The sequence below is a fragment of the Bactrocera latifrons genome, unplaced genomic scaffold (assembly GCF_001853355.1).
Source record: "Bactrocera latifrons isolate USDA-ARS-PBARC rearing strain unplaced genomic scaffold, ASM185335v1 scaffold_74, whole genome shotgun sequence".
Taxonomy (NCBI): Eukaryota; Metazoa; Arthropoda; class Insecta; order Diptera; family Tephritidae; genus Bactrocera; species Bactrocera latifrons.
Window position 1 is genome coordinate 674,362 of NW_017537423.1, and position 13,197 is coordinate 687,558.

The window sequence follows — 13,197 nt, forward strand, 5'->3', positions numbered from 1 at the left end:
CGTGCAGCAGGTAATATTATATTTTCCAAAGCTTACATTTCACTTATATAATATTTCGAGTCGGTTGATGGCGCTGCCGAAAGACTAATCGCGGCTTAACTGTTCGCCTTTACCCTCCCTCTCATTCTCTCTCGGCCTCTCACAGCTGGCTTTCTGCTTGACATTAAATGCTAATGAAGCTGTCACATCTGCCCACATGCTGTCACTGTCATTTGTAGTCAGTTGTCATATGCAACACCTGCAAATATTTTACAAACATTTATGCAATTTCACCGCGCCGGCACACCGTGGCGTGAAATTTAATCAATTTCGCTGATAAAAAATCATATGCCTTAATATGTCAGCGTGTGACATTACAAAGCGCGAAGAGAAAATTGTTATGATTTTGAATTTTAGGTAGGGAGAGCGTAAAGAAGAGTTGTGCCATAAGAAATATGCTAAAATGACCATTGTTGATTTGAGTTTTGATATTATAATTCCTTACATTGGGTAGTCGAAAAAGTCTTTTCGTATTTTTAATCTAACTTCAACTTATTGGTTTTATATTTATAATGCACTTTAATGAACCAAATATTTACCATTTTGCCATTTTTCCGCCAGAGACATTATTATATCAGTGTAAAACTTTTCTGTTTTCTCGGTGAAAAACTGCGGCAAGTAATTTTTACAGGTTTCACTTGAAGTCAACTTTACTTCATTGAGGAAGTTCTGCATTGACGAAAAAAAATGATAGTCCAATGGTGCTAGGTCAGGGCTATATGGTGGATGCATCAAAACTTACCAGCCAAGCTCTCCCAGTTTTCGCCGAGTTCTGATGGTAGACGAAGTCCTTCCCTTAAGGAGTTCTGGCCGTTTATTCGATTGTTTGCTTCAATCTCATCAGTTCATGACAGTAAAATGTAGAAGTAATGGTTTTTTTATTCTCTGCGACCATTTGTTGAGCTTCAAYACGCTTGGTCCATGATCTTTTTCGCACATTATTGTTGAAGTTGATCCGCATTTCAACTCCTGTTACCATTCGCTTCAGAAATGGTTCGATTTCATTTCGTTTCAGCAAATCATCGCAGACGTTAATTCAATCCATTAAAATTTCCACAGACAATTCGTGTGATATCCAAACATCGAGCTTTGGTTTTGTAGCCCGACATTTTTTTAGATGGTTCAAAACCGTAGCGATTTCATGGCTGCTTATGTGACGGTCCTGGTTAACCTTTTCCATAATTTCATCGACTTTTTTAACGATAGGTCGGCCAGAGCAAGGTGCATCTTTAACATCGAATTTTTCAGAACAGAAGCGAGCGAAGCATTGCTGTGCTACACGAACTGATACAGCATCGTCTCCGTAAACTTCACAAATTTCATTCCATTCGTGGCTTGGGTGGCATTCTTCCCTTTTTTACACAAAAGTTTCAATATATAGCGAACTTCTTCATTATTTTCACTCATTTTTGAACAGCTTCAACTTTTTTTCAACTTCCCCGAATTTAATATTTTTTTTGGTTATATGAAACAAAAAATCTCTCTGCAACAGCATCTATTAACAAAATACGAAAAGACTTTTTCGACTACCCAATAAGTTGACCGATTAAAATCAAGTGCTCATATGGAAAACTTTTCTATTTGACAATATATCTTTACAATCTTCGAACAAATTGAGCGATCTAAATCAAGTGCTTATATTGCAAACTTTTTTATTTTCTATCTCAATTTACTTTGAACATATTTGATATTAAAACCCCGAAAACCTACAACCAATTGCTTAAATTTATGCGAAATGCCCCCAAGTACGCCCGAAAGTAGACCAAAACTGAATGAATTTTGCCATTTAAAGTGCCTTTATAAGCGCTTACTTGGAAGTATTTGCAACTATTAATAAAATCATGTTGAAACTTTGCCGCTCCCTTCGTTTTTCGGCGCACGGTGAACGTTTTACCTCCACCGACACCACATCTCTACAATCATACAACACGTTTTGGCTACACAATGAACCAATATTTTCCGCACTCATTCATTTTTTAAACGAAAACTTTGCACTTCGTGGTTGTTGCTGCTATTTTTGTTGCAGTTTTGCACTTTTTACCTCAATACCAGCACCCAAGGCACTAGTAACGAAAATAGTGCGAAGAAAGGTCGATACACATTTTTGGCTTAAAGCGTTGCAATTCCGCGAATGCCTTTGATGTGCGCAGTGCCGGTAGTGTGGAAATTTAAGCTAAGGCTCTAAAGCCATACAAAAATGACGGCTGAAGAGACTTTTGGAAAATTTGAAGGATGAAGCGATGTTTGGGGGGGTCGGCTGTTTGTAATAACAAAGCGCTAAGATATCCTTGCTGGCGCTGTTGTGTTCGTGTCCAAAGTTTTTTTCTGTATTTTGGTATACACATTGTTGTTGTGGGTGTTGTTGCACGGCATACGCATCGCCAGCATTTGTGGCAAACACTTGAAAATCCATTGGACGAAGTTATTCAAGCGTATTCGGTTGTGCCATGGCTTATGAAGCATAGAATGCAGTCGAGCGCAGCCACCGAAGAGTGCCAGTGCTTGCCAGTGGCAGCAGCAGCAGCAGCCGCACAACAGCAAACAGCAAACAGCAATGTGCAACAACAAACAAAGCAGCTACGATTCATCTTCGCTCTGAACTACCGACCGCAGCGTGCTTTCGCTGGCACTTTGCTCCATTGTTGCCGTTTAAAGTTCGACCAGTGCGTTCGTTGCTTGGAAGCTGCTGCGGTCCATCAGCTAAGCCAGCTGCGCTGCTCTACCTGCTTGCAGCTTTTGCTGACCACACTAGACCCCACTCTAAAAGGCTTCTTTGCAGCCACTGCCGCTAAATCTCGCCACACACCTCGCGTACGCTGCTCTTACTGCGCCGTTCCACTTCCTTACTCTGCACTGTCCGTTTTCTTCTCATCCTTTCTATCACTCTGCTGCTGTGTAGTCTATAAGCTCCAGTTGCGTCTTTGGTTTTGCTGGTTCCGCATCCGGTTTGCCCACTTTGTTACATCAATCCTAATGTCTTCTATGTGCTTTTGCGTTACTGTCTTCTTCGCCGCTCCTGCTGTGCTCTGCAGCCGGTTTAAGTTGGCTTTGCCGGTTGCTGCCTGCAACCGCAGCTCACAGCCATACTCTATACACACATAAGAAGCCATTTGTGTGTCTCTACATACTATATAGTTATATCCAGGCACGCATTGCAGTCGCCGCTAGCTGTCATTGAGTCCTTGTAATCCCATGTAATGGCATACAAGCTCCGTTTCAGGCGCTCACTGGCACGACACCGAATTTAGGGTTAGTTTTGGGTGCGCCGCTTGAATAATATATACTCGTTATAGAAAAATACATAACGTTGTGGAGAGTGATATAGAGAGATAGATATGGAGTGTTCTGAGAGCGCATGTTAGTTGACTAGCGACATAGTCTGTTCGTTCTCATACGTTCGCAGTTAACAGTTTACTCTTGGGGACTTTAGGCTGATCAAAATTTTAACTACAATTTTAGTACGCTGTAACGAGTATAGTGTGTTTGATACGAAGTTTACAGCACCCTATAAATTATATGTATACAATTGATCAACGAACAAGGTAGGTCCATTTGGCCGTCTGTTCTGTGTTCTTCTGTAGATCCGCCAACTAGTCCCTCAGTTTTAGGGATATCGTTATAAAATCTTGCACAAGTCCTTTTTCCTCAAAGAAGCTGTTCGTTTTTCGGAATCGCTAATATCGAACCACTATATCATATAGTTGGCGGTTAAACAGTCCAATCCGAATCAAGTTCTTGTATAAAAAACTTTTTTATTTGATAAGATATCTTCATGAGATTCATACATTCATTCAAACAGACTGTTAAAATTGAAGATTTTTTTATTCAGTTCTATATTTTAGTATCCTTTGCATGAAATCAGTTTCTAAACATTTCTTGCTAACCAATTATTAAACCCATTTCGAGCTCCATACTTACATAGCTTCTACATAAGTTTCCCCACACATATTATTCTCTGTTCTAGAGCGCTCTATCCAACTGGCAACACTTTCCGTTCACCAACATTGCCTTTATTCTCCAAATAGTGTCATCTGCATATCGACGTGTACTTTTTTCCAACTAGATTTACGCTTATCAAAACTGACGCAAGCGCGTGGAGATAGAGCTACTTGCTGCTGTAAGCGCACTTTTACTCTCAAATTGGCATTTAGAGCCGCTCATCTACTGTTGCTGCACTGTTATGGTAATGTAAAGAGTAAAGGCACTGCTGTTATGCCTGACATGACTTGCATGCTCACCCAGGCAGCGGCTCTCTCTCTCGCTGGGCAGCGCCTTTATTGCTTCAGCGCGTCACAGGGGTTGTTTGCCTGCTGTTAGCTCACCTGCGTAGCAGAGTTATTAGTGCGAGTAGTGTGACTAGCGTATAGCAGCTCTCCCAGCACTGGCGCTCACGCCATGAGCGTTCGCTCAGCACTTGCTATGCTAATTTCTCTGCTGCTTTGCAAATTGGACGCTTGTCTAGGCGTTCAGGACGTTGGCGACTAGGTCCTTGCGCTAGCTTGTGGCATATCGTCAGTAATCGGCAAACCATAAGGATCATCGTTGTTGTCAGTCGTGCGTGTTCGTTCGTTGCTTTCGTTCGTTCGTTCGTTAGTTCGTTGGTTCGTTTTTCGAGAACATTCATTTATGATTTTTTGACTCCTGCACCTGCAAAACAAAAAAACAATATATTCTCATATATATATATATATTTCAAATATAATAATATCTGAACAAAAAAGAAACTTTCAATATTTTGTGTTATTTGAAACTTTTCTTAGTTTTTTCGAATAGTTTCGAATAGTTTGTGTACAAACTCGGTTTTCAACATTGTAAGTACCTATATATGTATATGTATATGTGTCTGAAAATTTTTGTCTGGTATAACAAAGTGGCACACCCACACCTTTTACACCCGCATACACACACACACACATATACACGCAAAGTACAAAGTATACTGCACGCATTGCAAGTGAAGCGCCCAGCGCCCAGTGTCCTGCGAATACATTTGGGTTAATTGCAAAGTTTTACGCACCAGAAAGGATATACATAATCTGTGGCTGACATTTTGGGCGTGTGTGAAAGCCTTGTGCTACGGTTGGCTACATTAACCGGTTATTTTAAAGCAAGAAAAATATTTGAAAAATTTACATTTACGTTTTTTGAGTACTTTGGTTTGAATATGAATGCATATGAACCCGGAAATGCTGAGAAAAAAGAACGAATCGAAGCTGAAATCAAAAATGTAACTAAAGATTTTTCAAAAAATTAAAAAAAAAATTTCAAATAGAAATCTGTCATATACAAATTTTTTAATTGATAAAATGAATTATAAATTAAGTCTACATATAAAGAACTAAAAAAAATTAAATATGATAGAAAAAAAATCAAAATAAGAAAAAATATTTGAAAATGTTACAAAAATTTAAAAAAATGATTTGAAAATTAAATTTTCTTGCTAAAAAAGTGTTAAAAAATATTAAAATTTAAATAAAAAAAAAATTCGAAAATTGAAAAAATTAATTTCAAAGTTTTAATTAAAAAAATATTTCAAAATACTTGAATTAAAAAACTTAATAAAATTTGTAAATCAATTGCTTCAAAAATTTATATTAGTTTGTTTAATAAAGAAAGATTACTTTCTTTGTTAAATAAAAAAAGTTAGCAAATTTATTTTAAAAAAATAATACTTCAAACCACTATTAACTACAACACATGCTTTAAAGTCTGCGCAATTAAGGCGCCAGACCCCCTGCCACCCATTAATGATATGCAATAGCTGTAAAAAAAGCTTTCAGACACTCTCTATTTAAAATGTAATTAATCTTTGTCCAACACTCAAAACGATTSCATATTTGTAGGCGTCGTGGAGCACAGACATAAATGTGAGTAATAACACATGCGGTTTATAGCCGACAAGCGATAGAGTTAGCCGGGCTGTACGTGTAAAGTCGGTTAATGTTCTAGTAATGGGTGGAATGATGTGGCGGAATATAAGTTGAATTAATTACTCAAAATCCATTAACATGCATTGTGAACGTAGTTAGTTTAAGTTAAACAAAAAAAAAATTTTGAAATTTTAAACGAAATCAACAGTTTTTAAAAGTATATTTCAATATATTCAATTTCTTTTTAGATACTTTTTTCGGAAACTACATATTTAGAATTTTTTATAAATTATTTGGAATTTTTTCTAAACTATTTTTTTTATTAAATTTTGAAATTTTTGAATATTTCGAAATTATTTTGACATTAACATCTAGAAATTTTTTAAACTACTGTAATGTCAAATTTTTGAAAAAAGATTGACATTTTTTAAATATTTTTAAGTTTATTGAAATTTTTTTTATATTTTGTAATTTTTTGAACTATTGTATTGTGAAATTTTTGAAAAAAGTGTTGAAATAAAAAAAAATTAAATTTAATATAATTATAAAATAATTACAATATTTCTGCCAAATATTTCAATTATTGCATTTTTTTTTGTAGATATTTGGTAATTTATTAATTTTTTTATTAAGAAAAACAATTTTCTGCAAATAATTATTTGGGCCTAACGAATAGCTATCATCCATTTTCCTGTTATTTACGCATTTTTAGATTTTATATTCGCCATATACCTCCAAACCACCGTCAAGCAATGCTAACAAAATCAGTACACCAAACCACACACACACACACACACACATATGTAAAGCCACCCAATTCCACGCTGGTCGCCACTATTCAACGAGTAATAACAATTTCGCCATAAACAAGCTACCATGCACCCACCCATAGCACCCACGCACACACTTACAGACCATAGATTGCTGAAAGAGCCACCCACTAGCGCAACGCCGAAAACACGTAGACTGGTTTCCACACACACACATACAAGTACACACATATATAGTCGGATGGCGAGCCACTCAACTCACACCAGCACGCCAATGGTGGCCGCTCGCCACACTGCTGCTGGTGGAAATATAATCAATATGAACCATAACAACAGCCTGCAAAGTGGAAAGCTGCGAGCGAATAAAATTCAACCCCGAAAATAGAAATAGCAAAAGCGTTGAAAAGGCTTGTGGAGTGGGGGGAAGGACGTAGTAGCGAGTATACACATATTTAGTTGTGGCATAATATGCCGGCGGTTGGGGGAGTGGATGGTGAATTTGAAGTTTAGACTTGCGGCGTGGTGTGGGCTGCTGGGTAGTGGTAGGTGCGGGTTGCTTTCGGCATGTTTGCGCTGGCGGCGACAAGGAAACTATCTGTCTGCCGGGAAAAAGTAAAGCAAACAGCAGCAACAACAACAATGACGACAACAAAAACAGAAAATGAAATGCTTTTTGTTGCCTAGGAAAAATAAAAATTTTGCGGGAGCTTGTGTGTGTATATCTACTTGTATATATGTGTGTTTGGGTGTATATGTAGACTACGTTAGCATTCAAGCCAGCAATAGAAAGAAATGTATACAAAGAGTATAATAAAAATATAGAATAAATAGAAGGGAGAGGCCGTCGAAAAAGTTGTGTCGTTAGTAGTTGCCAAAAATAGCAAAAAAAAAATAGCTTTTCACAAAAACAACAATAAATTATGACAACATGTTGGCTACTTTTTGCGGCGCTATAAAAATGGCAGAAAATCAAAGTGCAAAAACAACACAGGCAGCAAAAATAAATTACAATAAAATGTGAAAATAAACGCTGTCACCGCTTTACAACATTAACAACAACTCGCAAATTACTATTAAATATTAAAGCAGCCTGTCAGGCGTTGGCCTGCCGCGTGCCTTCAGCTTGCTTTGTCATTCTTGGCATGCGCGCTCTATTCTTGTTTTTATTTTTGTATTAAATTTTTGCTTTTCGATTTACGTGCAAAAAAAGCGACTTGTCATGGCAGCAACTACTTTATGATAATGTTGTCATATTTCATTGTTTGCGTGCGGCGACGCCTATAAATTTCTGGAATTTCTTTATTCTTCTGTTTGCTACTTTTTTTATGTTTACTACTTGCTGAAAAAAACACACTTGTTTTGTATGAGCATAGTTTTTGGGCGCATATGTTCTATAAAGCGTTCTAAAAGGTGCGACAAACTCCAATTTGCAAACTCAACAGTTTTTAAAATGAATCTAAAGTATTTCTCAAGCCGTCTCCAGCCAAAGAAAGCTTATTTTTAATTATAAATTTATTTTCTACCTTGACACGTAATGTTCTTTAAGCTAAACATAGGTCATACTATTGTCTCACTCATTGAATGAAATCTTGCTTTATTAAGTCTCAGCCTCAATAACTCTTTTAACGATTTCTCAAGGTTTTCTCAGTTGAACCTCAGAGGTTCTCAAACTATTTCCAAACCATATTTACTATATTTTTTCGACTTGTTATCAATAATTCTATCAATAATTGGCAATAAGCTACAATATTTAGCTCTCTCTCTTCTCAATAACATTTTCAGCTATTTCTCAGTGCTTTCTCAATTTAGTCTAAAACATTCTCAAACCATTTTCAAAATTCAATTATATTTCTCAAATAAGTATCAAACGTTCTCATGCCTTTTTCAAACCAAATTTATCATATTTTTTCGACTTCTCGCCAACATTCCTAACTACCAACCAACAATCTGCAATATTTTGATCCAAAATGTAATTTTTTATTTTCAATAGTTTTCTCAAGTATGTATATATTAAACCCGTCTCAGCAGATTTTCAAATTTATATCAAAGAATTCTCATTACTTTTATAAGACAATATGCAATACTTTTTCTAATACATTTTTATATGTTTATTTCCTTGTATAATTAAGTCCTAAGCCAATACTAAATCCAATTAAATGTTCTCTATACAAATTGCTAATATACCTCCATTCGAAAGGACTGCTTTATTATTTCTAAATTTAACTCGTTCCTTTAGCCCTACTCAACTCTAAGCGAAATGCTATTTAAACAGTTCTGAAAGTTTTCTAAACCCACTCTCAAACAAAATTTAATTATTTCTTTACTTAAAAAGTCTGCAATCCTCAAGTTCCCTTCAATATTTGTAGCTTGAGTGCGGAATCTTATTCTCAATTGATTTCTCAACAGTTTCCTGTTTTCAGCTCACGAATTTCTAAACTTTAAACTAAAAAAAAATTTCACGAATTTCTAAACTTTAAACTAAAAACTTTTCGTAAATTTTCTTTATCACTTTCATTCATCCAGTACTTAGTCACATTCAAGTTTGCTAAAGTTAACTTTAAATTCTTCTTCTGTATTGGCGTAGACACCGCTTATGCGGTTATAGTCGAATTTAACTTTAAATTAATAGAAATATATTTCGAATTGATTCCAAACGTTTCTCTGGTTACTCCTAAACAAAATAAAATTTTTTCTTAATTCTTTCAATTCACTATTAGAAAAAGTCCTCGGAGAAATTCCGTTTATATTCTCAATAGGTTTCTCCACAGTTTCTCAACTCCATCTCAAATTTTAAATCTGTTCTGATTTCTAATTTCATAGATGATTTTCTAATGCTTTTATTAAATAGAGAGAACCCTTTTTAATTTTCTTAAACTGTTTCAAGCCTTTCTCCAACCACACTCAACACATTGTCAATGATTTCTAACAACAATTGATTTTTAAACTTCCAAATCTTTAATTATAGAACTCACTTTGACTTAATATCTTTATATACAAAAATCACGTGTCACGTTGTTTGTCCGTGATGGACTCCTAAACTACTGAACCGATTTTAGTAAAATTTAGCACACTATGTCCGGTTCAAATCAGCTTAGAAGATAGGATAGTAAAAGCAATTAATTAATAAAAAAATACAACGAACGCTCCATTAAATGGACGCTCTATTATGCGGACATCAGAATTAACCATGCGTTTTGTTGATGCTTGTTAAGTTCAATATATTAAGCGGACAACTCTATTAACTGGACAGAAAGGCTGGTAGCCAGACATTGAGAAAACATCCTCAAATTCGTTGTCTTTTCCAATGAAATTTATTTGTATAAACATATTCAAAATTAAACCTCAAGTACAATCCCTTGAATTCTTATACCGACAATAACGTTTTCGTCTTTATTCGTAAAAATTTTGTTTACTGTGTTGAATAGTTTATTATATGAATAATAGTATAAATATAGTAAGACTACATACATACTTCTTAACATTTGAATTTTCCTTTTTTTCTCACCAATTTAAATTCTCTGCAAAATTCTTCTCTGCTTATGCACAGCCTTTCTATAAATAACCTCACTTTCTCTAGCGTAATTTTCTGCTTTTGTATATACTTTTTTGTCTGCCATTTAATTATTCAGTATTATTGATCGCTCACTGTGTATAAATACATGTGATGAAATATTTTTACATTGTATCCACTTAGCATGTGTATGTGTTTGATGTTATAAGGCTGCATTATATCCATTTAAAAGGCTATAAATATCCTGCACTAAGGACATACTGACATTGTAGGTGAATGTATGCGTGGAAAAATCTTGACAAAGCAAAGGAAATGTGTTTAGAAAAAGGTAGTAGAAATGTATCAGTTGTTTGATGTGTTTTTTTGTTGGCATCCACATAGGACATAATGCCCCGTTCACACGTGAGCTGAAAAAAAAAATTCGGTTTATTGGAAATGTGCAGAAAGAGTTAAAAAATTGCTTACTTCGGTATATTAGTCGAAGAAAAATTTCCTTAAATTTATATATTTTGATATTAAAATGTTGGAAAAAGCGGAAAAGAAGAGTTTAGTAATTTTGAGGTTAGGCTGTATTCGTGTTTGTTGATATTATTGTCTTTTTTTAGTTGTATGATGGCCTCTTATCTCTATATTGTATATAGAGGCTTACTATTTTGGCAACAGCGCTGGTTTTCTTTCTGAAAAACTTGCAGTAAAGCCTATTCCCAGACGCCACATTTTTATTAAAAGCTTTTAGCGCTTGAATTTCAAAAATTTCTTTTTTTTTGCAAATTTCCTTGTGAAGTTATTAAACCTGTCATTTTGAACGGATTTTCTATGCGAAAAGTGATACATTAAAGCCTATCCTCAGGCGCCAATTTGTGGAAAAATCTGAACGTGCTTGATTTCCAAAATTTTTATGCAAATTTAGTTGTAAAGTGATTAGAACTGTGGCATATTATATATTCTTTAATTACTTGTAGTCTGAAGCTCCAAAAGCAATTAAAAAAAAATAAGTCAAATAATTAGTAGCGAGATTTTCTTTAAGTGTTGTAACCACAGAAATTTTGGTATAAAATCTTCCACTGCTTCCAAATGTATGCCTTATATATTGATTTTTTCATTTAGTGCACAAATTCTGCACCGAACCCGTAACCCGTAACCCGTTTCCTATATCTAGGCGTTTCTTTTATTTAAGCTTACTTTTTTTTAGATGCTGATACAGAAATGTATTTCTTAGTAATAATTCGAAAGAAATTTAAAAAGATACAACAAATATTTAATGAAAACTGTAACAATACCCGCGTTTAGAGTGTTCCGTAAACTACTGTTTAATTTGAGGTAAATCGCACCAGTAAAACACACTTCGCAGCAAAGTTTCTTAAAATAACTAATTTTTCAATTAAGATAAGGATCTTAGGAATATTAGAACCACATACCTTTGCTTCTTTCAAAGGTCTTCCATTTCGTTAAGCAATGCACGCGTCTATTAGCGAATCATTAGCTCATATTAAAGTCGCTGAAACAACTGGTACCACGTTCAAGTGCCTGTAAGAATGCTACTGTAAAACCACCACCTTGACAGAACACACCAGACGACGACACAGTTGCAATGCTAGCGAAGCGTCGACAGCAGAATGCGCAACAAAGTTACAGACTTTGTTGCTGCTGCATAAAACACTCGGGCAGTGTGTGAGGTCAATGAACGCGAGCGGGGAAGCAAAACAATAGCGAGGGGAAAACTCCCAAGGATGTGCGAAAAGGAATAAATAAAAGAAACGAAAAATACGTTAGGCACATAAAGGCAGCGCGCGAGTAAAGAAAAGGTGAAAAACAAGAAGTTCTGTGGAGAACACATAATTCTTGTGCCAATGGTATGTCAGGAGGATGCAACGATCCTTGAGAACATATGCGAGAAAGTCACAATTAATAAGTGAATAGAATTGCGGCAACACCAAGGAGCAAAGCGACGAATAAATGAAGTGCATAGCGGTAGAGTTGACGCCGACAACAACAGCGAAGGAAACGCCGTGTGTGTAACGCTAACGTAAACATGGCAAGCGACGGGTGTAAACAAACAGCACAAAAGATGATGACACGTCACAGGGGAGATAAGCACAACAAGGGGATCTAACGGCAGAATGCATGACGAATAAAGCGCAACCAAGAAATTCGAGATAAAAAAATTGAAAGGCTAAAAGAAGTCAGTTAATAGAGACAAAAAAAAGTATATGCGTTCCAAAGAAGTGTGAAAAATCAAACACAAAAGCTAAAGTGACACACAAAAAATTATTAACGAAAAAGAAAACAAAATGCAGAACTGTGTATTTGTTGACTTAACGCTAGTAGATATCAGAAAAGGGGTAAACGCGTGTTGGGCTGAGTTGAAATTGCAACAAAGTGCTACAATTTTAGCAAACCCAAAGCCCAAAGGCGGCCACATAATTTCAGTAAAAATAAAATGAAGTCAACGTTGAAGACAGCATTCACGCAAAAAGAAACAAGGAAAATGTGTAAACAGCAAAGCAAAAAGTCTTAAATGTGGCGTCACTTTGCTGTGCCATAGAAAATGCGGGCTTGGCGGTGTGCATGTGGGGCGGTGGGCTTTGTAATTGACACTTTAGCCCGCGTATTGTGTTTGACCTCATTTTTATGCAACACCTTTGTGCGTTTTTTTCTGTAGCAGCTTTTTGTTTATGTGCAATTTATCTGTATTTGTAAGGAAGTTGATGTGGTTTTAGGCTATATTGCCAATTTTAAGCTAAAGTTTATTTTATTTTATTTTTTTATTTTGTACCTTTGAATGTGATCTCACGTCGAAGCAATGTTGGGGAGTAACAATGTGCGGTTTTTGGAACTAGACACTCAAAACAAACAAAAAAAAAAAAAACTTTTTAAATTTTGTGCTTAAAATTTAAGCCCAATAAAAATTTAACTGACGAAGTGCTTTATAATGTTATATGGTGTTTTTCACTGATCATTCAGTATGAGACGATAACCTTTGTTGATTTAATATTGAAAAGTTAAA

At 35.5% G+C, this 13,197-nt stretch overlaps 1 long non-coding RNA gene across 1 annotated transcript in view; it reads left to right on the forward strand.

Annotated features, from left to right (window-relative positions):
- Positions 1-4,731: 4,731 nt before the first annotated feature.
- LOC108976290 overlaps positions 4,732-13,197 on the forward strand; it is a 14,708-nt gene continuing 6,242 nt past the window's right edge. The window contains exon 1 of the long non-coding RNA XR_001993932.1: positions 4,732-4,850. This is a non-coding gene — a long non-coding RNA (uncharacterized LOC108976290). The remainder of the gene's footprint in view (positions 4,851-13,197) is intronic.